At 39.4% G+C, this 24,672-nt stretch overlaps 1 long non-coding RNA gene across 7 annotated transcripts; it reads left to right on the top strand.

The window, feature by feature from the left end:
* The first annotated feature begins 18,296 nt into the window (after window positions 1-18,296).
* LOC113283846 lies at window positions 18,297-24,278 on the top strand. Of its 7 annotated transcripts, none has more exons than XR_003327712.1 (10): window positions 18,297-18,626; window positions 18,710-18,763; window positions 18,839-18,872; window positions 19,546-19,918; window positions 20,453-20,526; window positions 20,968-21,002; window positions 21,087-21,158; window positions 21,249-21,281; window positions 21,895-23,451; window positions 24,069-24,278. It is a non-coding gene; the product is annotated as an uncharacterized LOC113283846 (long non-coding RNA). The 7 variants fall into 7 exon arrangements; XR_003327715.1 differs by lacking the exon at window positions 18,839-18,872 and having other exon boundaries at window positions 18,298-18,626; window positions 21,895-23,270; window positions 23,399-23,451; window positions 24,081-24,274; XR_003327714.1 differs by lacking the exon at window positions 18,839-18,872 and having other exon boundaries at window positions 18,298-18,626; window positions 21,895-23,270; window positions 23,399-23,451; window positions 24,069-24,274.
* Window positions 24,279-24,672: the final 394 nt, after the last annotated feature.

The following is a 24,672-nucleotide window of genomic DNA, read 5'->3' as shown; positions in this document are numbered from 1 at the left end:
CGTACAATTATTCTGTGAAGATGAGCATGACATAGGAATAGTTGAATCTTCTGTAGACACTAATGCTAATATGCATGAAAATATATTTGATGTGTCTGATTCTCTACCTAGGTCACATTGTGATATTTCTCCTGATTTTCCGATGCATGAGAATAAATTTGTTGATGATGTTGATGATTCTGATTGTGATCTTGCCAATTTGTTTGATGATTGTGAGCATGTTGTGACACGTGTAGAAGACTTAGGAGATGTTGATGTGATTAGTAATGATGTGCCTATCGTCCTACATAAGTCACAATCTGATGGCCTTCCACCCAACCTAGATTTGGTTTGTACCCATATTGTCAAACCGACTTTTCTGAGAGTCCCTAATCTAGGTTTGGAACTGTGTGCTTCCCAAGTCCTCTTGGACTATTTTGCATCTAAGAATAATATCTTTGAGGAGCCACAGTTGGAATTAGCATGTTTGCCCGTCCCTAGCACAGTTCACTTTGAGTTAGACCTTGTACATGATGAACCCCCGAAACTGCGAGATTTTGTTTCCAAAATTTTATCCATTGAAAAATCCAGGTTTGGGGGTAGCTCATTTTGTTTCACAGCTTCACTTGCATGCCTATCATATTATTATTGTGTGAAGCTGTTGAAACCTCTACACTTTGTCTTTTGGGTTGATCCTCAACTCTTTAGATTGTTAGTGTATGGTAAATTTTTTGTATATAATCCAGTAGATAAAAATTTTAAAAATCCTTTTGTTCCTTTTGTATATATTTTGCTAATCCAATATGATCTCGGCTGACATATGTTGGATTCTTGCCTTGAATAACGGAGTTCTAATATTGCTTTCGCCGAAATCGGGTATTCTCTTTCCTTTTTCTCTACTCAACATGATCCTCTTCATATGTTGTATTATAATTTTGTTCATATTTTGAAACATTGAGGACAATGTTTAGTTTAGGTTTGGGGGTGAAAAGTAGATACTTTGATAATATGCCATAATTGAAAACAAGAACTCCTTCTTTTTGAAAAAAATGAAAAAATCAAAATAAAAAATTAAAAATTGAAAAAAACATAAAAATGGAGCTCATTTACCTTGAAATGTTGACTCTTGTGCAAATATGTAATTATTAGGAGTCTTAGTCTAGATATTTAGGCACCCTGATTCTAGCACAATTCACATAGTGATAAGAAATTTGCACGCGCACGATCTACCAATACATGTATAGCCTCATCCTTGAGGTGTTCTATCGGAAGTTTTAGTTGCCAATCACTTTAGAATACTGAACGAAACTTGACTAGCTTGTTCTTTGGTTGGTTGGGATAGAAGGTGGAGGTTACATTAAGAAAGACAACCATCGAATTTAACTGGGTGCATCAAAAAGGGCTACCTCTTGCAAAGTGTCATGTAATTTTTTGTTTCCTTTTGTATATGTATCAAAAGTGTTTCCTTATCAAAAAAAATAAAATAAAATAAAAAATGATGTATATATTCAGAAAAAAAAAATCAAAAAAAATCAAAAAAAGAATGAAAAAAATGAAAAAATCAATCAAGTATTTATCAATTCCATCCTCTCTTGTTCCAAAAATAAAAGAGAGTAGTCAATGTAAATAAGAGTCATGTAAATAGTCATTTTGTTGTTTCATTGTAATAAGCAAGGAGGGTGTATGCCATTGATGTACAACGCGAGTAATTGTGAAATACCTCCAACTCATTCACAATTCTCGTAAAGTCCGGACAGCTAGCTAGATTTCGACCTTGGTTCTTAGCCTGAGAAACTATCTCTTGGTGATTAGTAGTCATAACTTCATATCTTTCTTTACACATGTGTAGATACACTTTACACTCTTATCACATGTCTTTATTTGTTATCAGTGCTAGGATTGTGCCTTTGATAGCTAGATTGACATCTCCATTTTGCTGTGAGCTTAAACTGTCTTGCACATGTCACATTTGATGGAATCTGAGCTTATATTTTGACCTAGAACTTTGTAGGTACGTTCTAAGCAAACCTTCACGAGACTTCACTCGTCCACTAGGGACACTTAGTGGTTTAAAATGCTTAAGGCATATGCTAAATGCATTCGAGAGACCAGCGACAGTGGTATAGTTAGGATTTCCTTAGTTTTGTTTTACTTGAGGACAAGTAAAATTCAGGTTTGGGGGTATTTGATGAGTGCCAAATAATGTATATATTTATCCCTTTTTGTTGGCATTTAACTCATCTTTTGTGCATTAATTCTACATTTTATCCCATATTCTGTATTTTCATTGTTTTCAAGAATAAATATTTTTCTTAATTAATTTTGCATTTTTAGGTACCAAATAAAGTCTGGATGATTTGCGGAGCAGAAAAGTAGTGAAAAGCCTGAAGAAATTATGCAAGGAAGCCGCGAAGAATGGTGCGCATAAACCCAAAAGACTAGAAATGATCTCAAGAAGGAAGATTTGTTCTTAAAGAAGAAGTGGGCTCAAGATTTCCCAAGACCAAACTCATTTCTCAAACCCATATTCTATACCCAAAAGCCTAAAACCCAAATCCATATCCGCTTGCGTTTTCAGCCGTCAGAACAGTTCTCAGAAGCATCCTACGGTCGCTCCCTTGCTGTGCATCAAAGTTTGATATCTCCGCTTTACACTACAGTACCTAACTCCACCAAGTGCCGTTCGTTTCGTTGTATCCCTTCATCCGACGGTCGCTCATCGCTTGCCTCCGCATCGCCGTCAGATCTACCTACCATCTTCTCATCCTACGGCGCAGATCGCATAACATCTTCCCTCGCTGAAACCGCTCAACACCATAACATTCGAGCCATATACCCCTACCAAACATCCCCTTCCCTTTCTTACATCGACCTCTCCTCCTCCATACCCTGTGCAGAACCACCACCACCTTCTCCACCTGCTCTGCCTTCACCACCACCATTCCCTGACACCACCAAACCACTCTATTCCACCCTAAAATCGAAACCCATCATTTCCCCCCATCTTTCTAGCCTCCTACTTCATCAATCTCGCACCTTTCCTATCTCTGAAACCCTAGGTTAGAGATTGATGAATTAGGTGAAGCTAGAGAAGAAATTGAAGCGTGGGAATGAAGCAGTGAAGTCAGCGGAAGATTGGGTCGACGTTGTGGGTAAGATTTGACCCATCAAATTAGGTGAATTCGAAACCCTAAATTCACTGTTTTGGATTTTTTTTGGGATAAACCCTAATTTTGTAAATTAGGTATTTTGAGAATTGGGTGTAATTATAAATAGAGTTGTGATGTGCATAAAAAGGGGTTATGCCTGGATTAGCCAGAGCACCACCTTAGAGGCCTGGACTAGCCAGTGCTCTCTACTGTTACTTCTTGTTTAATTTCAAATTCAGTAATTTCAATTGTATTTTTTCACCATGTCTAGTGTGTTTGAATTATCTTGTATGATGAATGCTTGTGTATGTAATATGTTGAGCATGAGCTAAATTGTTGCAACTGAGGTTTAGATGAAACCTCAGTGCACTGTCTGATAGTGGAATGCTAGGTTAGAGCCTTAGTGCATTGTTTTGATTGAGCAATGGGAGAAATCAGTGCTCACTAGTGCTTGTGATTGATTGTACTGTCAAAAGACAGTCAATACTAGGAGCACATCAGTTGAGCAAGCTGATTATCTTGCTATTCCCTTTTTGTATGCTTAGGATCATAAGTTGACCTTAGCTGTCACTTAGTTCCATTAGGAATTCAACCTAGAATTACATTTTATGGATAGGTCACAAGGGTGGATTCAAAGCCTTAGCTTAACCCACATTTTGTTTTCACAGTCACTTGCAACTCCGAATCTGTTTTTCTTATTGCTTAGTTAAATTTTCCTTGCTGCTTTGTTTAGTTTTTGTGCATTTTACAGCTTGCTGTGCACTGAAATCAGTGCACTGTCTCCCCTGCCCTTGGCTCACAGCCTTGGTTCATGCCATTTGCCCTCTTTGTTTCACTGCCACTATAACATTGTGATCTTGCATCTTGTTTTACATCATCTGCCAACATAGTTTAACTTCTTTATGCACTCCTAATCCCTGTGGACTGATCCCTCTCTTACCTTCTATACTAAAACTTGGCCTTGTATACTTGCAAGTTTTTGTGTGTCTTTTCCATTGCACACCAAGTTTTTTGGCGCCGCTGCCGGGGATTGGTGCTGTGTGTTGAAGTTTTTTTTTTTCCTTGCTGTCTTTCATCTACCATTGCATCTATGTCAAGATCATTGAATGCCATCCATTCCTGCCCTGCAATCATTGCACTTGTAGCCTGCTATCATTGCACACAATCTTTGCAGCCAATTTCTGGACTGTTGCTGTTGCTGCAGCTGGGACTGGTGAGTTTCTGCTGCGTTGAACCTAGCCAAGGAAGCTGCTGCCAGACCAAGCCCAAAGCTAGTGCATCTCTGCCGCTGGGCTGTGCTGCTGTTGCTCCTGGGCTGTTGCATCTCAACAAGTTGCTGGGCTCGTACAACTGAGCTGGGCTGCTGCTACTCTGCGAACTGTGCTCCTAGTCTACTGCTCCTGAGCTGGGCTCCGTTGCTGCTGGGTTTGTGCACCTTCTGTTGCTGGCTGCTGAACCCAACTGCTGTTGCTGGGCTTGCTGCGTGAGCTGTTAAGGAAGATCCAAAGCCCAACTGGGCTTGTGCAACTTAAGAAAAGGGATAAAAGCCCAACTGGGCTTCCCTCCAAAAAGGGATAAAAGCCCAACTGGGCTTCCCTCCAAAAAGGTAAGCCTAAACCCAAACCCAAATTTTTTGGGCTTGTAATTTTTTTGGTTTGTAATTGTAATTTTCTTTTTGGGCATGTAATAATTATTTTAATTTTAATTTTATTTCTTTCTTTATTTGGGATTGTAATAATTTTAGTTTTATTTTTATTTTCTTTTTTTTGTGGGTTTGTAATAATTAGTTTTATTTTTATTTCTTTCTTTATTAGGGCTTGTAATTTAGTTGTTTGTTAGGCTTGTAGTTTCTTTTAAACTAAAATTTGGGCTTCAAAACCCAACACAAAAAAAAAAAAAAAATAATAAAAAAAATTGCTCCTAATTTCGAAAACCAAATTTTTAAACCCATAAAAACCAAATGTTACCCATAAAAACCAAATTTTTCCCAAAAATCCAAACCCATTAAAAACCAAATTTTGGGCTTTGTAATATAGTTACTTAGCTTTTGAGCCCAATCATGTCTAGATCTTGGTCTACAGTTGGGGAATACAACAAATCCCTTAGAGAACTTGCGTGTGGACATACTTCACGTTATGAACCTCCCATAGACCATGATGTCAATAGTCATAGGAATTATTATGGACATTTTCAAAGTCCAGAGCCTCAATACATGAACCCTAATGACTATTCACACATGCATCATTCGCCACAACGTGAAAATGAACATTTTGCTAGTGCCTCACTCACACAATCATCACTGATCGATCAATTAGAAGCTCGAATCACATCTTTAGAAATGCAATCACATGAGGAATCTGTCACATCTAATTTTCTTAGGCAACCTGAAATCTATGCATGTCCCGCATGTGGTAGTTTAGACCACCCTGTTGAGAATTGTCATATTTTGCATAATTTTAGGCAATATAGAGAAAATCCAAGGTATGAAATGCCCATAAATTGTGAGAATGGTAGTCATTGGGACCATAATCAATCCTTTGAGGGTTGCGACCAATATTTTGTAAACCTTAATGACCATGCACACATGTACCATTCACCACAATTTGAACATGAAGAATTTTGTACTCCCATGAATTTAGACTCCACCACAGAAGCTTTAAGACTCAGTAAGCAAAACTTTGATAGATCTACATCACGAATTCATGCATATTTAGATCAGATTTTGCTTCACCTACAAAAGGAGGAAATTCATGAGGAAATGTATGTTGTCCCTAATGAAGTGTCTAGTCCCATTCATGTAAATGATGTTGAATACGAACCTAATTTAGAGGAACATGAATCGACTAATGACACCACCACTGTTAATGAGGACCAATATGCATGCTACCATGATGATGATTAAGATGATTATGATGATATGTTAGAAGAACATGAAAATATTGTGGAACCTGTTGGTTCAATAACATATGGCTTCTCTCCCTTGACCTTCATGAATGTTGTTTTTCTAATACTCATTGTAATTCATATGATTTTGATATTGACATGGGATTCGTACAATTATTCTGTGAAGATGAGCATGACATAGGAATAGTTGAATCTTCTGTAGACACTAATGCTAATATGCATGAAAATATATTTGATGTGTCTGATTCTCTACCTAGGTCACATTGTGATATTTCTCCTGATTTTCCGATGCATGAGAATAAATTTGTTGATGATTCTGATTGTGATCTTGCCAATTTGTTTGATGATTGTGAGCATGTTGTGACACGTGTAGAAGACTTAGGAGAGGTTGATGTGATTAGTAATGATGTGCCTATCGTCCTACATAAGTCACAATCTGATGGCCTTCCACCCAACCTAGATTTGGTTTGTACCCATATTGTCAAACCGACTTTTCTGAGAGTCCCTAATCTAGGTTTGGAACTGTGTGCTTCCCCAAGTCCTCTTGGACTATTTTGCATCTAAGAATAATGTCTTTGAGGAGCCACAGTTGGAATTAGCATGTTTGCCCGTCCCTAGCACAGTTCACTTTGAGTTAGACCTTGTACATGATGAACCCCCGAAACTGCGAGATTTTGTTTCCAAAATTTTATCCATTGAAAAATCCAGGTTTGGGGGTAGCTCATTTTGTTTCACAGCTTCACTTGCATGCCTATCATATTATTATTGTGTGAAGCTGTTGAAACCTCTACATTTTGTCTTTTGGGTTGATCCTCAACTCTTTAGATTGTTAGTGTACGTTGAATTTTTTGTATATAATCCAGTAGCTAAAATTTCTTAAAACCCTTTTGTTCCTTTTGTATATATTTTTCTAATCCAATATGATCTCGGGTGACATATGTTGGATTCTTGCCTTGAATAACGGAGTTCTAATATTGCTTTCGCCGAAATCGGGTATTCTCTTTCCTTTTTCTCTACTCAACATGATCCTCTTCATATGTTGTATTATAATTTTTTTCATATTTTGAAACATTGAGGGCAATGTTTAGTTTAGGTTTGGGGGTGAAAAGTAGATACTTTGATAATATGCCATAATTGAAAACAAGAACTCCTTCTTTTTGAAAAAAATGAAAAATAAAAATAAAAAATAAAAAAATTGAAAAAAAAACATAAAAATGGAGCTCATTTACCTTGAAATGTTGACTCTTGTGCAAATATGTAATTATTAGGAGTCTTAGTCTAGGTATTTAGGCACCCTGATTCTAGCACAATTCACATAGTGATAAGAAATTTGCACGCGCACGATCTACCAATACATGTATAGCCTCGATCTTCAAGGTGTTTGATAAGAAGTCACGATTTCCAATCACTTTAGAATACTGAACGAAACTTGACTAGCTTGTTCTTTGGTTGGTTGGGATAGAAGGTGGAGGTTACATTAAGAAAGACAACCATCGAATTTAACTGGGTGCATCAAAAAGGGCTACCTCTTGCAAAGTGTCATGTAATCTTTTGTTTCCTTTTGTATATGTATCAAAAGTGTTTCCTTTTTTTTTAAAAAAAAAAAAAAACGATGTATATATTCAGAAAAAAAAAAAAAAATCAAGTATTTATCAATTCCATTCTCTCTTGTTCCAAAAATAAAAGAGAGTAGTCAATGTAAATAAGAGTCATGTAAAGAGTCATATTTTGTGTTTTATTGTAATAAGCAAGGAAGGGTGTATGCCATTGATGTACAACGCGAGTAATTGTGAAATACCTCCAACTCATTCACAATTCTCGTAAAGTCCGGACAGCTAGCTAGATTTGGACCTTGGTTCTTAGCCTGAAAAACTATCTCTTGGTGATTAGTAGTCATAACTTCATATCTTTCTTTACACATGTGTAGATACACTTTACACTCTTATCACATGTCTTTATTTGTTATCAGTGCTAGGATTGTGCCTTTGATAGCTAGATTGACATCTCCATTTTGCTGTGAGCTTAAACTGTCTTGCACATGTCACATTTGATGGAATCTGAGCTTATATTTGACCTAGAACTTTGTAGGTACGTTCTAAGCAAACCTTCACGAGACTTCACTCGTCCACTAGGGACACTTAGTGGTTTAAAAGGCTTAGTGCATATGCTAAATGCATTCGAGAGACCAGCGACAGTGGTATAGTTAGGATTTCCTTAGTTTTGTTTTACTTGAGGACAAGTAAAATTCAGGTTTGGGGGTATTTGATGAGTGCCAAATAATGTATATATTTATCCCTTTTTGTTGGCATTTAACTCATCTTTTGTGCATTAATTTTACATTTTATCCCATATTCTGTATTTTCATTGTTTTCAAGAATAAATATTTTTCTTAATTAATTTTGCATTTTTAGGTACCAAATAAAGTCTGGATGATTTGCAGAGCAGAAAAGTAGTGAAAAGCCTGAAGAAATTACGCAAGGAAGCCGCGAAGAATGGTGCGCATAAACCCAAAAGACTAGAAATGATCTCAAGAAGGAAGATTTGTTCTTAAAGAAGAAGTGGGCTCAAGATTTCCCAAGACCAAACTCATTTCTCAAACCCATATTCTATACCCAAAAGCCTAAAACCCAAATCCATATCCGCTTGCGTTTTCAGCCGTCAGAACAGTTCTCAGAAGCATCCTACGGTCGCTCCCTTGCTGTGCATCAAAGTTTGATATCTCCGCTTTACACTACAGTACCTAACTCCACCAAGTGCCGTTCGTTTCGTTGTATCCCTTCATCCGACGGTCGCTCATCGCTTTCCTCCGCATCGGCGTCAAATCTACCTACCATCTTCTCATCCTACGGCGCAGATCGCATAACATCTTCCCTCGCTGAAACCGCTCAACACCATAACATCCGAGCCATATACCCCTACCAAACATCCCCTTCCCTTTCTTCCATCGACCTCTCCTCCTCCATACCCTGTGCAGAACCACCACCACCTTCTCCACCTGCTCTGCCTTCACCACCACCATTCCCTGACACCACCAAACCACTCTATTCCACCCTAAAAGCGAAACCCATCATTTCCCCCATCTTTCTAGCCTCCTACTTCATCAATCTCGCACCTTTCCTATCTCTGAAACCCTAGGTTAGAGATTGATGAATTAGGTGAAGCTAGAGAAGAAATTGAAGCGTGGGAATGAAGCAGTGAAGTCAGAGGAAGATTGGGTCGACGTTGTGGGTAAGATTTGACCCATCAAATTAGGTGAATTCGAAACCATAAATTCACTGTTTTGGATTTTTTTTGGGATAAACCCTAATTTTGTAAATTAGGTAGTTTGAGAATTGGGTGTAATTATAAATAGAGTTGTGATGTGCATGAAAAGGGGTTATGTCTGGATTAGCCAGAGCACCACCTTAGAGGCCTGGACTAGCCAGTGCTCTCTACTGTTACTTCTTGTTTAATTTCAAATTCAGTAATTTCAATTGTATTTGTTCACCATGTCTAGTGTGTTTGAATTATCTTGTATGATGAATGCTTGTGTATGTAATATGTTGAGCATGAGCTAAATTGTTGCAGCTGAGGTTTAGATGAAACCTCAGTGCACTGTCTGATAGTGGAATGCTAGGTTAGAGCCTTAGTGCATTGTTTTGATTGAGCAATGGGAGAAATCAGTGCTCACTAGTGCTTGTGATTGATTGTACTGTCAAAAGACAGTCAATACTATGAGCACATCAGTTGAGCAAGCTGATTATCTTGCTATTCCCTTTTTGTATGCTTAGGATCATAAGTTGACCTTAGCTGTCACTTAGTTCCATTAGGAATTCAACCTAGAATTACATTTTCTGGATAGGTCACAAGGGTGGATTCAAAGCCTTATCTTAACCCACATTTTGTTTTCATAGTCACTTGCAACTCCGAATCTGTTTTTCTTATTGCTTAGTTAAATTTTCCTTGCTTCTTTGTTTAGTTTTTGTGCATTTTACAGCTTGTTGTGCACTGAAATCAGTGCACTGTCTCCCCTGCCCTTGGCTCACAGCCTTGGTTCATGCCATTTGCCCTCTTTGTTTCACTGCCACTATAACATTGTGATCTTGCATCTTGTTTTACATCATCTGCCAGCATAGTTTAACTTCTTTATGCACTCCTAATCCCTGTGGACTGATCCCTCTCTTACCTTCTATACTAAAACTTGGCCTTGTATACTTGCAAGTTTTTGTGTGTCTTTTCCATTGCACACCAATCACATCAAAGTCCCAAGAAATGACTTTCTGTACAGCATCCCATCACGTAAGTTGTACATTGCTGCTTTCGATTCGATCCTCCGAGCTTCCTTAACATCTGCTGGTAAGGTACCTTTGTCGAGGTATTGGTGAATTGGAATCCTCCAATCATCTTCCGCCTCATCTCCGCTTTCTTCGTCTGACATTGGTTGGTCTTTTTCAGACTCTTCGACTTCGTTATCTGGTTCTTCTTCGTCTTCTTTTTCCTTCTCAGCTTCTCTCAAGGCTCGGCTTTGAACGGCCAAAGCCTCCTCTGCTCCTGAGATTGGTCCTTCTATCGAAGGCTCGTATATCCTTCCAATTTGCATGGAGGTGGTATTTTTTCCCCTTAGCATTGAAGATATGAATGCTAAGGCATCTGCGTGCCTGTTATCTTTTCGACAGACATGAATGAGGGTAACGTTGTTGATCTTCGACTCATGCTCCTGTGCTAACTTTAGGTACAAAGATAACACCAGATCTAAAGTTTGATATTTGAGTTTGATTTTCCTAATGACTAATTATGAGTCACTAGTTAAACGAACATCTGATAAGCCTAGCTCCCGTGCTAAGCGTAGACCGTGTATGACCGCCTCGTATTCTGTGATATTATTAGTGCATTGTGAATTCTAAGCTGAATGCATGGATGATTCGGTCTCCAGTAGGGGTTGTTATTACAATCCTTATGCCTGCACCTTCTCCGTTGGAGGAGCCATCTACGAATATCTCCCACCTTCGTGAATTTTGAGGTTCCAAGAGATCCTCAGGTTCTTGCTTTTCTTCCTCCATTCCTGGGATGTCATCAATCTCTGCTTCGTCATTGAGAGGTATGTCTACTAAAAATTCTACTAATATTTTTGATTTCTCAGTCTTCCTGGTTTCAAAGATTACGTGAAACCTCTTGATCACGACATTCCATTTTTCCACCCTTCCGATTTTCTCCGTGTTGTCGAGGATTTGACTTATCTGAGCCTTTGTAAAGACTCAGATGGTATGTGCGTCGAAATATATCCTTAGTTTCTGTGTTGCCACTACTAAGGAATATATGAGATGCTCCATGTTGGTATAATTACGCTCTGTTGAGATGAGTGTTTTGCTGATGTGGTATATGGGCTTTTCTCCTTGTCCTTGGTCTCGTACTAGCACTTTGCTTATAGTGTAGCTTTTTGCAACTAAGTACAAGGTAAGGATCTCATTTGGCTCCGGTTTTTGTAAGATAGGTACCGAAGTCAAATATTCCTTGATTTTTTGAAGAGATTGCTCGCACTCCGTGGTCCAAATGAACCTGTTCCTTTCCTTAGTGTATCGAAAAATGCCTTGCATTTATCAGACGACCTTGCTATGAATCTTCCCATGAAAGCTAAGATTTCGTTTAGCTTTTGTACTTATTTTAGTGTTTCTGGATATCACATTTCCATTATTGCTCTGACCCTTTCGGGGTCCATTTATTTTCCTCGCTTAGTTACCAAGTATCCCAGGAATTTTCCTGAGGTTACTTTGAATGTGCATTTCTCCGGGTTCACCTTCATGTGAAAGTTTATCATGGATTCGAATATCTCCTTTAGGTCTAAAAAGTGGTTTTTCGCCTCTTTGCTCTTGACAAGCATATCGTCCACGTAGACCTCCAGTATTTTGCCGATCCATGACTTAAAGATTTTTCTACCAATCGTTGGTATGTTTCCCCCGCCTTCTTTAGTCCAAAAGGAATCCTTGTATAACAATACAAGCCTCGTGGGGTAAAGAACGCAATATCCTCCTAGTCTTCTTCTGCAAGGGAGATTTGGTTGTAACCTGGGTATCCATCCATAAAGGATATCCTCTGGTGACCTTAAGTTGCATTGACTAGTTGGTCAATGCTTGGCAGCGGGTAGCTGTCTTTGGGGAAGGCTTTGTTGAGATTGCTAAAGTCGATGCAAATGCATACACCTCCGTTCTTCTTGGGTACGATCACCATGTTGGATATCCACGTGGGATACTTGACTTCTCGTATGAATCATGCGGTTAGTAGATTTTGTAACTCTTTCACCACCAATTCGTGGTAGATGTCTGCCACCTTACGGATGCGCTGCTTGAATGGTGGTATTTCTGGTTTGAGCCGAAGATGGTAGGAGACCAAATTTGGGTCAATTCCAGGCATGTCTTCCATTGACCATGCAAAGAAATCTGCATAATCCCTTAGTAGCCTTTGTAGTTGCATCTCCTCTTCCTCTTCAAGTAAAGTTCCAATGTTGACCATCTTTGGTTCCACCTCCGTTATGATGTTGATTTTCTTTGTTGGTTCTACAAGTGGGAAGGTTCGTTTCTGAGGACCTTGATGAGTGCTTTTCTGTAATTGTCATTTGGCAAAGACGTTTGCCCCTGGAGTGGCAGAGGTGCTTGTCTCCGGAACTGAGGCGGCATCGGGTACTAAGAAGGATCATTCCTTCACTTCTTTATTGTTTGCCTTTCGTCTTTTTCTTTCGTGCTGCTGGCGGAAGCTCTTTCTTCGTTGAGTCTGACCTCTACTAGATTGCATAGCCTTGCGTCTTGCTGGTTACCCTTGATTTCCATTTCACCCATGGGTGTAGGGAATCGAAGGTACTGGTGATATGTCGAAGTTTTTCCTCATAATCTATGGACCCATAGCCTTCCCATGATTACATTGTAGGTCGAAGGTGCCTCCACCACACAGAACCTTGTATTTGATACTAAGGGTCTCGCACGTACCTGCAAGACGATTTCTCCTTTTGACCTAGAGACTGCTCCATTGAAACCGTATATTGTGCAAGTGTAAGAGTCCATCTTCTCCGCTGTCAAACCCATGCGTAGGTAGGGTTCGTAGAAAAGTACATTTAACGAGCTTCCCTCGTCAACGAGGACCTTCATGACGTTCCATCCATGTATTGGAAGAGTGATCATAAGTGGATCATTGTGCATCTCGACCTCCTGATTGACGTCTTTTGTTGTTAATGGCGTGGCCATCCATTATTCCCAAGTGCTAGTAGGTGGTCCGCTTAGATTGAACACCCCGTGGGCTTATAGCTTTCTCCTGTTTCGAGCTAACTCGAGGATGTCTTCGAGTAGCTCCTCCTGACCTCCGCTGGAGAAGGTAATCATGTTGATGTATTTGCCATCCTGAGGTAGTTCTACCCTTTTCTTGGGGGCTACCTCAGTATCAGCTGGTTGTATCTGCACGTACTCCATGAACTTGCCTTCGTCTATGAATCCCTGAATTACATTCTGTATATGGTAGCATGTATCAGTTGTATGCCCGTAGTACTGGTGGTATGCACAATACTCCTTGGCCTCCTTCGTTTTTTCTGGTTGCTTTCCCCTAGTATTAGGGTAAGGAAAGCCCGTCTTTGCTTCTTATTTGCTTAGAATGTGGGAGAATGTGGTATTTAGCTAGCTTTGTGTAGACCTTATCTACGAACTCGTGTCTTCCTTTTCCTATGCCTTTGCCATCTCCGTATTTTGAACTTTTGTCTCGAGAGCTGGTTTTTCCTCTTAGGTATCTCCGGAATTGGTTCCAGAGAGTTGGTTCGTTGCGGACCTGTTGTTGTTTTTGTTTGTGCCTTGGGTTTTCCTTCTAGATTTCTTCAACTCTGATGTAGCGGTCTTGAAAAACCCTGAGCTCCCCTTCGGAATCGAGGGCTCTGTTGTGAAGCTCCACGAAGATAGTCGAGGTTCTGTCAAGTCCATACTTATAGCAATTAATGCTAATTTCTGGATTGACTTTTCTAATTGCTTGGCATGTCTTCTGCCACCTATCCGTGCACTACATCAATGTTTCGCGGGGTCTGATAGCTAAATCAAACAACCTATCTAACCCAGCCTTTGTTGATTTGTTGTACATGTATGTGTCCAAGAACACCGTAGACAATTGCTCGAAAGAGTCAATTGAGTTTGTTGGTAAATTGTCATACCAGGCCAATGATGATCCCGTCAAGCTTACAGGGAAGTATCTACACAATACTACCTCATCTCTTTACCAATGGGCAAGGACACGAGTGTAATACCGTAGGTGGGCTGCGGGATCTGAGGTACCGTTGTATGCCTGGAACGTAGGTATCGGGCATTTCGGAGGGATGGGTTCCCTCAAAATGCGGAAAGATAATGGATATGCGGTTTCCTCTTGTAGTACCTCTTCTATTATTGCACCTGCGTGGCCAGTTTTTAGGCCTTGTATCTCCTTCCGCATTTTTTCCATTTTCTCCATAACCATGCTCACGTTGTGAGCATCTCTGGAAAATGTCTCGTCGTAGTAGGACTGGGAGGGCTTGTATGTTGGATCCGTCGTCTCATATGGATCACAGCGTGTTCTTTTGGCTCCCCTGCTGGGTTAGCCTTTGGTGGGTTAAGATCCACCCTTCGTCTTCCTGAGATAGCTCCGTTTTCACGCCTCTTTAGAGGAGGGTGAGTTTGGGAACCTTCGATATACACGTCGAGCATGTCCTTTAGGTTCTGTTTTTCCTGAGCCATCACGTGTATTGTATCCTCATGCTCCTTGTTTCGTAGTAGCAAAGCTGCTACTTGTGTTGCTATTTGCTCTTCGTTGTGGATTCCACCACCCTGAGGAGTGCTGTCGCCCGGATCCTCAGAGTTAGCCATTCCTTCTTCTACGACCGGTGCGTCTGGATCTATTTGTATTGGAGTTAGGTTTCCCAAACCTCGTCCTGTAGGAACTAAGGTTCTGGGTAACCCTGCATTGGCCGCATGTGGCTGCGTGATATTGGGATGCTCCGGTAACGGCATGCCGTAAAGTGGTTGAGCTCCCGATGTTCGCCCCATCCCTTCAGCAGGAATAGGTGGTTTGTTAGAAATCATCCTTCGTGCTATTTCACTTTTCCCGTCCTCTGCTTCTGTTCATTGATTTGCTTGAGACGGCTTTTGGGATCTTTCTCTTGTGACTACTGGTCGTGAGCTTGTTGGTACATCACTTGGTTTCTGCATGCCTTCGGCTTTCGATATCCTGTAGTCACAAAGAAAACGACAAAAATCTGCTACTTGGGTGCCTCCGCCAAAATTGGCAATTAATGCTCTGAAACAGAAGACGTCTAAGTAGCTTTTTCAGAATAAGGACTGAAATGATGTTTGGAAAGACGAGTATTAAATGTTTATGACACCTTTGGAAGAAACACCCTTAAACGATAAAAACCAATAAAAAAGGGGTGTCAGATATTCCCAAAAAACAGGGTTATTAAATGCTTTAGAAGATCTTTCTTCCTTAAACTTTTACTGAGATTCCTCTGCAGTCTGAGGTACTCAGATCTAAAGGATGCTTTGTAGGAAAAGGAAGTTTTAGTACAAAACAAAAGTTTTAGTGTTTTGTGGGTGTTTTTTTGTAAAAACTTTTGTAGATCTGTGAGATTGCCGTCCTTATAGGTTATGAACTCAAAGAACTTGCGAAAACAACGGACTAACCCATCACTAGAAAGTGTGATTCATCGCTGCTGAACTCAGATTTCTTCACTTAAAAAAGATGCATTAGTAAAATAAATGACGGAATATAAGAACTCAGGCTGGTGAGCAAAACTGTTCTAGCGCCAAACTGTGACTACTCGTTTTCCCGTAGTCTACGTAATGTATACAATTCAGAAAATCAGATACTAAGTAGTAATGATGCCTTTGTTGAACTGATAATGCTAAGTAATAAAGGGTACTCAAGATCACATTAACAACTAAGAATGCAAAGATAATATAAAATCTACTAAGTTATCATGATACACAAGAGATTACGTGGTTCGACTTTCGTCTACGTCCACGGGGTAATGAGTGATTGTTTTGTATTAAGTTATGGTGGTTACAAAGATCAAAAATGCTTCCCAAAGTAATAGAGAGAACTCAAGTTGAAGTAAATACTTAAGTTCTAAACATTAAAGAGGTATAAGCTTAAGACTAGATCTTCTCTCCTAGATATTGAATGCCTTTTGTTGGTTGGTGAGGCTTGGTATTTATAACCCCTTCTTCTCCAGGTATATCTTTGCTGCCTTTGGGTCCATCGTTTGTTGATTTAACTTTCGTACAAATGGTACCTTCGTTCGCCGCGTGCTTTATCCAGTCGAACCCTGCCACCTCAGCTGACCCACGTTCCTTTGGAACAACGATTAATTTTTTTTTAGTGATGGTGTTTGAGGGTGAAAACGGTTTCTGCACAGGAGTACTTTTGATTCGAGAGATCAATCTGTACAATCCTGGCCTAAACCAAGAAGTGGCCGTTCCAGGCTTGCGTCGGTCACAAAGTGAAGGAGAATGGTTTGTCTTAGGGAGGGAAGCGAAGAAAGTGTTGAGACCAGAATAGTTGATTCTAGAAGTGTGGGTGTTTCGTGACTTGTATCAGAAAGTTCAACTGCTAGCTGAATGAAAAGCTATCAGATGATTTCTGGATCTTGTATTTTTTCTCCTGACCAAAACTTGTCGTTTGGTGGAAAATAGGTGAGACCTATTTATACAAGTCGCAACAAAACGTACCCTGATCTCGTGGGAAGTGGAAACGATTGAGTGGTGGAAGAAGGGAGTAACAGGTAACGCCTAGAATTTATGTTTCCATAATGAAGGATACATTTACACCATTACTTATTTCCATTACTAACCACCCCGCTTTATGACACTTTCTGTAACGGGCGTATTGCACGCCGCACGCTGTAAACCGCCAGACCAATACCCTGATGAGTATCCCCAGTTTTTGACATGTTTTGATTCTCGAGGGTTTTCGTGGAATACATGTGGCACTTTGCTACGTGTGGGAAGTTAAAAATGAGAGGCTTGCCGTAGGTAAATAACACATGTGATGCTAGGGTCGTTTTGGCTAGTCGCCTAAAACTTGTCACGAGCTGAACGACTCAGTGGCGAATTTTGATGGCTGAGATTACATCTCATGAGGAAGAGTGACCATTGATTTTGGCCGCATCTTATTGTATAGCGAAGTGGCGCCATTGGCATAGTAGCGCCTACTGGAGCCATGGCATAACAGCATGCCAGTGGCGTAGCCATGGCATAGTGGCATGCCGATGGCGTAGCCGCGGTATAGCGGCATGCTAGTAGCTGTGGTACGGTGGCACGCCAGTGACCGTGGGATAGCGACATGCTAGTAGCCGTGGCATGGTGGCATGTCAGTGGCCGTGACATAGCGACATGCCAGTAGCCGTGGGATGGTGGCATGCCAGTGGCCATGGCATCGCGACATGCTAGTATATGTGGCATGGTGGCACGCCAGTGGCCGTGGCATAGTGACATGCTAGTAGTCGTGGTATGGGGGCATGTCAGTGGCCGTGGCATAGCAACATGCTAGTAGACGTGGCATGCCAGTGGCCGTGGCATGACGACATGCTAGTAGATGTGGCATGACAGTGGCCGTGGCATAGCAGCATGTCAGTGGCATGGCCACTCCTGTAGTGTTTAACATGGCCAAAGTTAAGATTTGGCTCCGTGAATAAAGTTAAGGCTTGGCGGCATGGACAAGGTTAGGGCTTGGCGCCGTGGCCATGGCTAGGGTTTGGCACTGTGGCCAAAATTAGGCGCTCTGGCCAAACTGGGATTTGATGTCGTGGCCAAAGTTTAGGATTTGGCGACATGGTCGCTCAAAAGTTGCCACAAGCCTGTTAGTTTGGTGGCGAACTTGGATGGCTGAGATCATATCTCAGGAGGAAAAGTAGCCATCGATCATGACTACCTTTAATTGGCAGTAGCACCTTTAACTTATTCTAGCGGTATTACGGCATGGCTGGCATGACTCGTGCATGCCTTTAGCACGGTTGTGCGCGTAGCCATAGCCACTGAAATTTTTGGCACGTTGGTGTGTAAATTTTGCCTAAATTAGGGCTTGGCTTGTCGAAACCCTAATTAGCCTATATGACACGTGGCATGGGGTGAGTGGCCATGTTTGGCGCGTTTGGTATGTGCAGCTGGTATGTGTGCCTGGTATGTGTGTTTGGCATGCTGCTTGGCATGCAGGTGCGTTTTTGGGTCTTCTCATTGATCCAACGGCTGCGAGTCCCACTCTTCTCTTTACTAAAGTCGAATACTATCCTTTTGCTGCCTCCTCTTCTTCCATTTCTCTGCAAGTCCCTCCTCTTCTCGCTCATCCTTTTTCTGCCTCCGAAGAAGAATTTCTTACCTCTCCATATTCATTGATTTCTTACAAAAACTAATAGATTTTTATGATAACAAACACTACACCATGAACCAGGAAGAAAAACCATTTCGTTCTTCACTCCAGATCTATTTGTATCATTATGTTCGATCTAAAACCATTTTCTGCAATCATAACTCAAAACCATTCTTCTTAACCATTTCCTTTTTCATCTTTGTTGTTTCTGTGGTAATTAATAGTTCTTCTTATTGGAACTAAAGTTATGCTTTAAATGTAATTTTCCCCCTTTCCTCCCTTTGTTCCTGTTGATTTTGTTTGTTGTTAGGGTTTGAAATCTCTTTTGGTTTTTATTGTAGGAGTTTTTAGAAGACGAACAATCAGCCTCAGTTAGATTTCTTGAACTTCTTCAGGTATTAATTCTCCACCACTTTTATTTGTTTTGGATTTTAATAACTCGGTTTTTTTGAGCCTGATTTCTTTTGTAGATTGAATCTGGATTTCATGTTGTTTTAAAACATGGTATGTTGTTGGTATCAATTTATATTTCAGTTTTCTTCAAATCTGGCGCTGTCAATTTTCTAAGATTTAATTTCTTTGTTTTGGTATTATATAAGCATGAGATGAAGATTGGGTTTTTCTTATTTTTCAGTTTATGTTTTGGGTCTAGGAGATTTTTTATTCTAGGTTTACTCGTATATTTTATGTAGAAGATTGTGGACAATTTTGTTTTATGAAGTAAAAATCTGTTTAGCTTATTGATTTGTTTAGGGATATGAAAGTAATGAATCGTAGTGATCAATTATAAAATCTGAATTCCTCAGTTTATGAAGAGGTAATTAGATTAAATTTGGATGATTTTTTTTCCTTATTGACTAACTATCAAATAGCATAGGTTAAGTGTTTTATTATGCTTAAGAAGAACGTAATATTTTTCCAATTGAATACCTATAAAAAGCCAAGTTGCTTCATTGTTTGGCTTTATTCATTTGTCTGCCTTTGCTAAATTTGATTAAGTTTGTAGCTTCATCTGACTTGCTTTTCGTAAAAGGATTGTTTGAGTAATCTGTGGTGTTCCGTGCTTTAGGTCTTGCTTGTTTTAATTAATCTGCATTATGTCGAAGACTCTAAGTAGTTTCGTTTCGTTTCGAAATACACTCCTTATTTTCTGATATTGGTTTTATGAAAAATGTAGGTCACGTCCAAAGGGTATGGGTTTGTTGTGTTCTGTACACGTGCAGCAGCTGAGGAAATTTTGCAGACCTATAATGGCCCTGCAATGCAGAACAACCTTTAGATTGAACTGGGCTCATTTAGCATGGGAGATAAGTGTTCAAATGTTGGTTCTGACTGTTCTATATCTGTAGAGGATTTGGCTTATGATGTTATAGATTCATTATTGCAGGAAACTTTTGCAAGTACATACTTGTCTGTTAGGTTCGGGAGGATAAGGAGAGGACACAGGAAATTTACAGAAATGAACGGTGTTTATTGTTCTAGTAGGCCGATACATGTAGGCGTTGCAACCCCAAGGAAAGCAACCTGGTTCCAGCAAATCTCATCTCAAGGTATATGTTCCTTGTAATTTACGTAAAACTTTGGGCATCTACAATTTGGTGGTTAGTTGTTATTGTCTGTCTTTTTCAGCATGTCATACTATCTTCAAACCGTAAACTTGATAAAGTAGCAGCAATTATCATAGTTTGGTGTTGGACACGGAATGTGAGTAGTTCATTTACTAGGTAGTTAAATTACGGCCATGACTAGGTAGTTAAATTACGGCCATGAATGAGGTTACTGGTGTATGTGACTGTTAAATATGCCAAGGAAGATACCGCTGATACTTACAGGTCATTGCGGCAACTAACTATACTGATGTTTGCATTGTTTAAAAAAATGTAATTGGCAGTAGTGGTTTTTGGTTGGAGTAATGGACTGAGTTTTGATATTTTAAGGTTGCACTATCTGACCTCTTTTAAATGGATCAGATTAGTACCTTTATGTGATTTTTTTAATCTTTTAATTTTTTAATTAAGTTTGGGATTTCATTTAAGCCTCGATTCTGTCCAACTCTTAGATCCTCTAGTGTTTTTTTTTTGTAGACTGTCTTGGATACGTATTCCTTGGTGGATATGGGCAGGAGGTTAGACAAATTATCAGTGAGCTGATAGTAAAGGTACTTCCGTATTCTAAAGAGTTGATATTGATGTCACAATTCCAGTTTCAATTTATTTGAGATGATCTTTAACTTTGATTACCTTCTATCTTATGTTCTCAACTTATTCTTGTGATTTAAAACTAGATATGATCCCCTTTGTCTTATCCACATTAAAATTCCCGGTCTGACTTCTGAATGCTTCTTTTCCTCTTTGTCCTTTTTAGCATAAATCGAACTTGCATGAATGCTTATATTTCTATATTACCAGGTTGATTTTTACCATCCGTGTTTGCGTACCTCAACTCACATTATGTGCTACCTTATAAATTGAGCTTGTTTAACAATTTACATTCAGCTTTACTAAGTCTTTACCTTGTTCTGTTCTGCATGTATGTATCAAATATTTTGTTTTGGTTTCGATATTGTAAACATGGATGACGATTTGTGAGGCCCTTACAGAACTGAGTCTCTCAGTGGCGCCGATGTCCCTATGGGTCAGTATAATACCATAACTTGTCTCTTTTCATTGTATATTTGCCTGAAAAGTGATGGGCTGATTTACTTATGTGCTTAAACAGTTCTCAAATTTGGGAGCACATCCTAGTCCGGGTTCGCTGATCTTATTCGTTTGAGGAAAAGTTTTGTAGGAGGTATAAGGATAATTAGGCGTCTACGTGCCAGTGAGCATTGTGGTAGTTCGAAGCTCTCTAACTTTTTTTTTTTTTGATTATTCTTTGTAGGTATGAATGGCTAAGGAGAGCAAGACGTTGTTGGTATGAATTGCGTCTTTGTTATTGAAGTCAATGATCACACTCCTTCATAGGTGTAACTGTATTTTTTTTGAGTGTTCTTTTCATGTTATTTCCTGTGTTAACGATACAAATACGATATTGGATACAAGATACCAATACGCTACTATGATACACCAACTTGAAAAACTAAAATACGGCGATATGGCATACTCAATATTGATCAGTAGTTTAACATAGATATATTATATATAAGATAGAAACTTAACAAAATACATACACGGGTTTGCATGATTAACCTCACCAGAGAGAAAAAATATGGATAAGAAAGTCTAGAGCAAGATTTGGAACTAATATTTTGTCACTATAGTTAAAACTTCTCATAGAATCTAGTAGAGTATCTAAATTTTCTCATAGAATCTAATATTTTGTCGCTATAGTTGTTGATATCTAATATTTAGTCAAAGTTTTCTAACTGAGTTATATCTTGAAGTATTGGAAGTATTAGTACGCGTATCCGTGTAAATACGTATCGATACGGCTGAATTATTTTTTTAGGCGTATCGTTGTAACACAGGTTATTTCTTTTAATTCATGCATCGAATTTCATTTGATTCGTTATGGTTATGTTCTGCAGGTGATTAAATGAGTAATATGGAAGTGGATAACCACCTGATGAACACCAACAGTGATTCCATAAACATCTAAATCCTGGTGCAAGTCGCGACAATCTCTTTGAGTTCTCCAACTAGTTGAAAGTATAGATGGAGGTTAGAACACGCTCCTCCTTTAAGGTTAGTTTGATGAAAGGTGGGTGGCGTGTTTTGACTCAAGGCGACATTCTCTCTATCCAGGATTCGGTGCCCCTTCTTTCAGTGGTACTATAATTCCTCTTTCTATCTCTGTATTCCCTCTTTTGGTCGATCTACATTCCAGGAAATTCATACACTCCATCTTTTCGACGCTCAAGTGAGGCATGGTTTGATGAAAGCAAGGGAGCAAGAGGGCTGCTATTTCGTTACCTATCTTCATAGGAATGAGTGGAATAATGGCAAATTGCCGGGTACATCAAGATTACTTAACACCTAGCCCAAAGTTGCTTTCCCAGATCACTGCACTACGTATCATCCTAAAGTGTTAAAGCATGGGATGGCTCAATCAGCACTTAGAAACATAAGCTTGTGAAATAACTACTCCTAATTCCAGACCTGTCAATGCGAATGGAACCACCTTTTTCCCATAGAGCTTGTCTGCCCCCCTATTTGAATGTAAATATAATAGATGAATAGTCATTCCATGAATAATCAGGAGTTCCTTCTTTCTATCTCTCTCCCGGTGAAAGCAGCTACTTTCATTATTGTACAAGTAAACCTGATGGGACGTCGGCCTTTGCTAAGGACTTTGCCGGGGAGATAGAATAATTATTCTTAGCTAGCTTTCTTGAGTAAGACTTTCATTTAAAGGGTAAAAGCCCGTCGTTATACTTGGTCTAGAGGTGCTATTTACGCCCAACCTTTCACTCTACATTCGAAAGAACCGACCCCAGGTAGTCGAGTCTCTAACACCAACCTATAATATTGAAATGATATACCACAACCCAAGGGCAGGTCCAAGGTCATGGATAAGAAAGTAGGTTGGCGAGGACCCCATCTTATACCAGCATTTCTTTTGGTTCTTCGGGCATCGAATTTCACATAACAATTCACAGTGAGGCAGAACAACCTCTGGTTAAGAAAAGGTACCTGAAATCCAAACATAGGGGATCTAATCCCATAGAGATGATAAATCTTCTCCTCTAAATTCAATGAAATGCCCATGCTATGATCTCATTGAATCCACTCTTCTGACCAATGCCCTTGAGATGATCTTCCAGTTCCTAAAAGTCTCAACTTTAGTGAGTATCCAGGAACTACCTCAGTCATTGCCCGGGCTAGCCTCAAGCTAGAAAGATTTATCGCGACCGGAGCTCAACAAGATAGTCGAGTTAGAGAGGACAAAACAGAAAGTATCATGGTACGTCGTCCTTCCTTAAAATGAAACTTTCATGCTGGAGCAAGAACTAGCATAAAAGGTCGATCTATTACGACCAGCACGGTTGTTCGTTATTTCATTTTCTCTTCATGTACTTCGTGCTGATGAAGGTGTGGGTAGGGAAGGTCTACTTGGTGTAGTTGGATTCCTCAAAGATCTACAGGTATACCATCGCCGCCATCACTGTTACCTTTTTCTTTCTTTTTTTTGACAAACAAGAACTGTTACCTAATTTGAAATCCTGACAGTGTTACTTTGTTATTAATGAAGTTCTTAGAGTTTTTTTCTTCTTATTATCTATTTGTGTTCCCCTTGTATCATTTGTATACTGAAATCACTTTTAGTTCATCACTTGACATCATTATTGGAACATAAAAATGAGTCCAAGTTATCAGGAATATCTTTTACCGTGCCAAATTTAGTTAGAGCCGATGTTTTACAATGTCAAGATTCAAACAACATCATTTTCCTACTTAACCCGTAATATATCTAACATGTACCCGTAATATATCTAACATGTACCCAGGAATATCTTTTTTTTTTTAATCTTAAGATGGAGTCACCAAGGTTGCCTCCAGTTTGCATAAACCTATCGCCCAGTAATATGTACCCAGTAACTTAGATCCTTAAAATGATAAGGAGATAATGAGAGCTGTCTTTTGTCTTGAATATACTTGTGCTAATATTATTCAAATTGCATCCTAGTATATTCACTTTTCAGTGATTTTTTCGCACTTTTTTTATACTTCAGCCATGTTGACACCTTTTGTTTGTTTTAAGTGTACTGTTCAGGAATTTTTGGCTCAGTTCATCATCGGGAAGAATTCAGGAATTACATGTGCGACTTGTATGAATTCAGGACTTCATTAATTAGTTTCTTTTGTGATATTGAACCCAAGTGTAAACTGATTTCAGTTCTGAATTCTGCAACCAATACAATGATTTTTATTTAAATAGACATTTGAATATACAAAACCTGGTTTTATTTTAGGGCCATTTGAGTTAAGTGCTGATTTATTTCATCCCAGTCAGAAACACTACAGCCAGATCTGATTTGGAATTCAGCTGAATCAACTCTACAATTCAGCTGAATTTATATATATATATATATATATATTTTTATATTCTGAAACTAAATCTACGACGTTATCCAGCTATCATTACCTAGCGACAAAGAGAAAGCATCGTAATTTTGAGTCAACTTGAAAGTGTCGTTACAGAAAAAGACACTAAATTTACGGCACTTTAAACAACACCTGCGTAGTGTCGTATAACTGGCTAAAACGACACTTTCCGACTATCTTAAAACGGCTTTTTTCCACTAGTGTAATGTAAGAGGGCCGGCCAAGCATGGGTGTGGCTACACTTCTGTGTGAGTTTAGCG

Source organism: Papaver somniferum, chromosome 5, assembly GCF_003573695.1.
Source record: "Papaver somniferum cultivar HN1 chromosome 5, ASM357369v1, whole genome shotgun sequence".
In the NCBI taxonomy this organism is placed as follows: domain Eukaryota; kingdom Viridiplantae; phylum Streptophyta; class Magnoliopsida; order Ranunculales; family Papaveraceae; genus Papaver; species Papaver somniferum.
The sequence above is the reverse complement of the archived record's forward strand: the minus strand, read 5'-3'. Positions and strand labels throughout refer to the sequence as shown.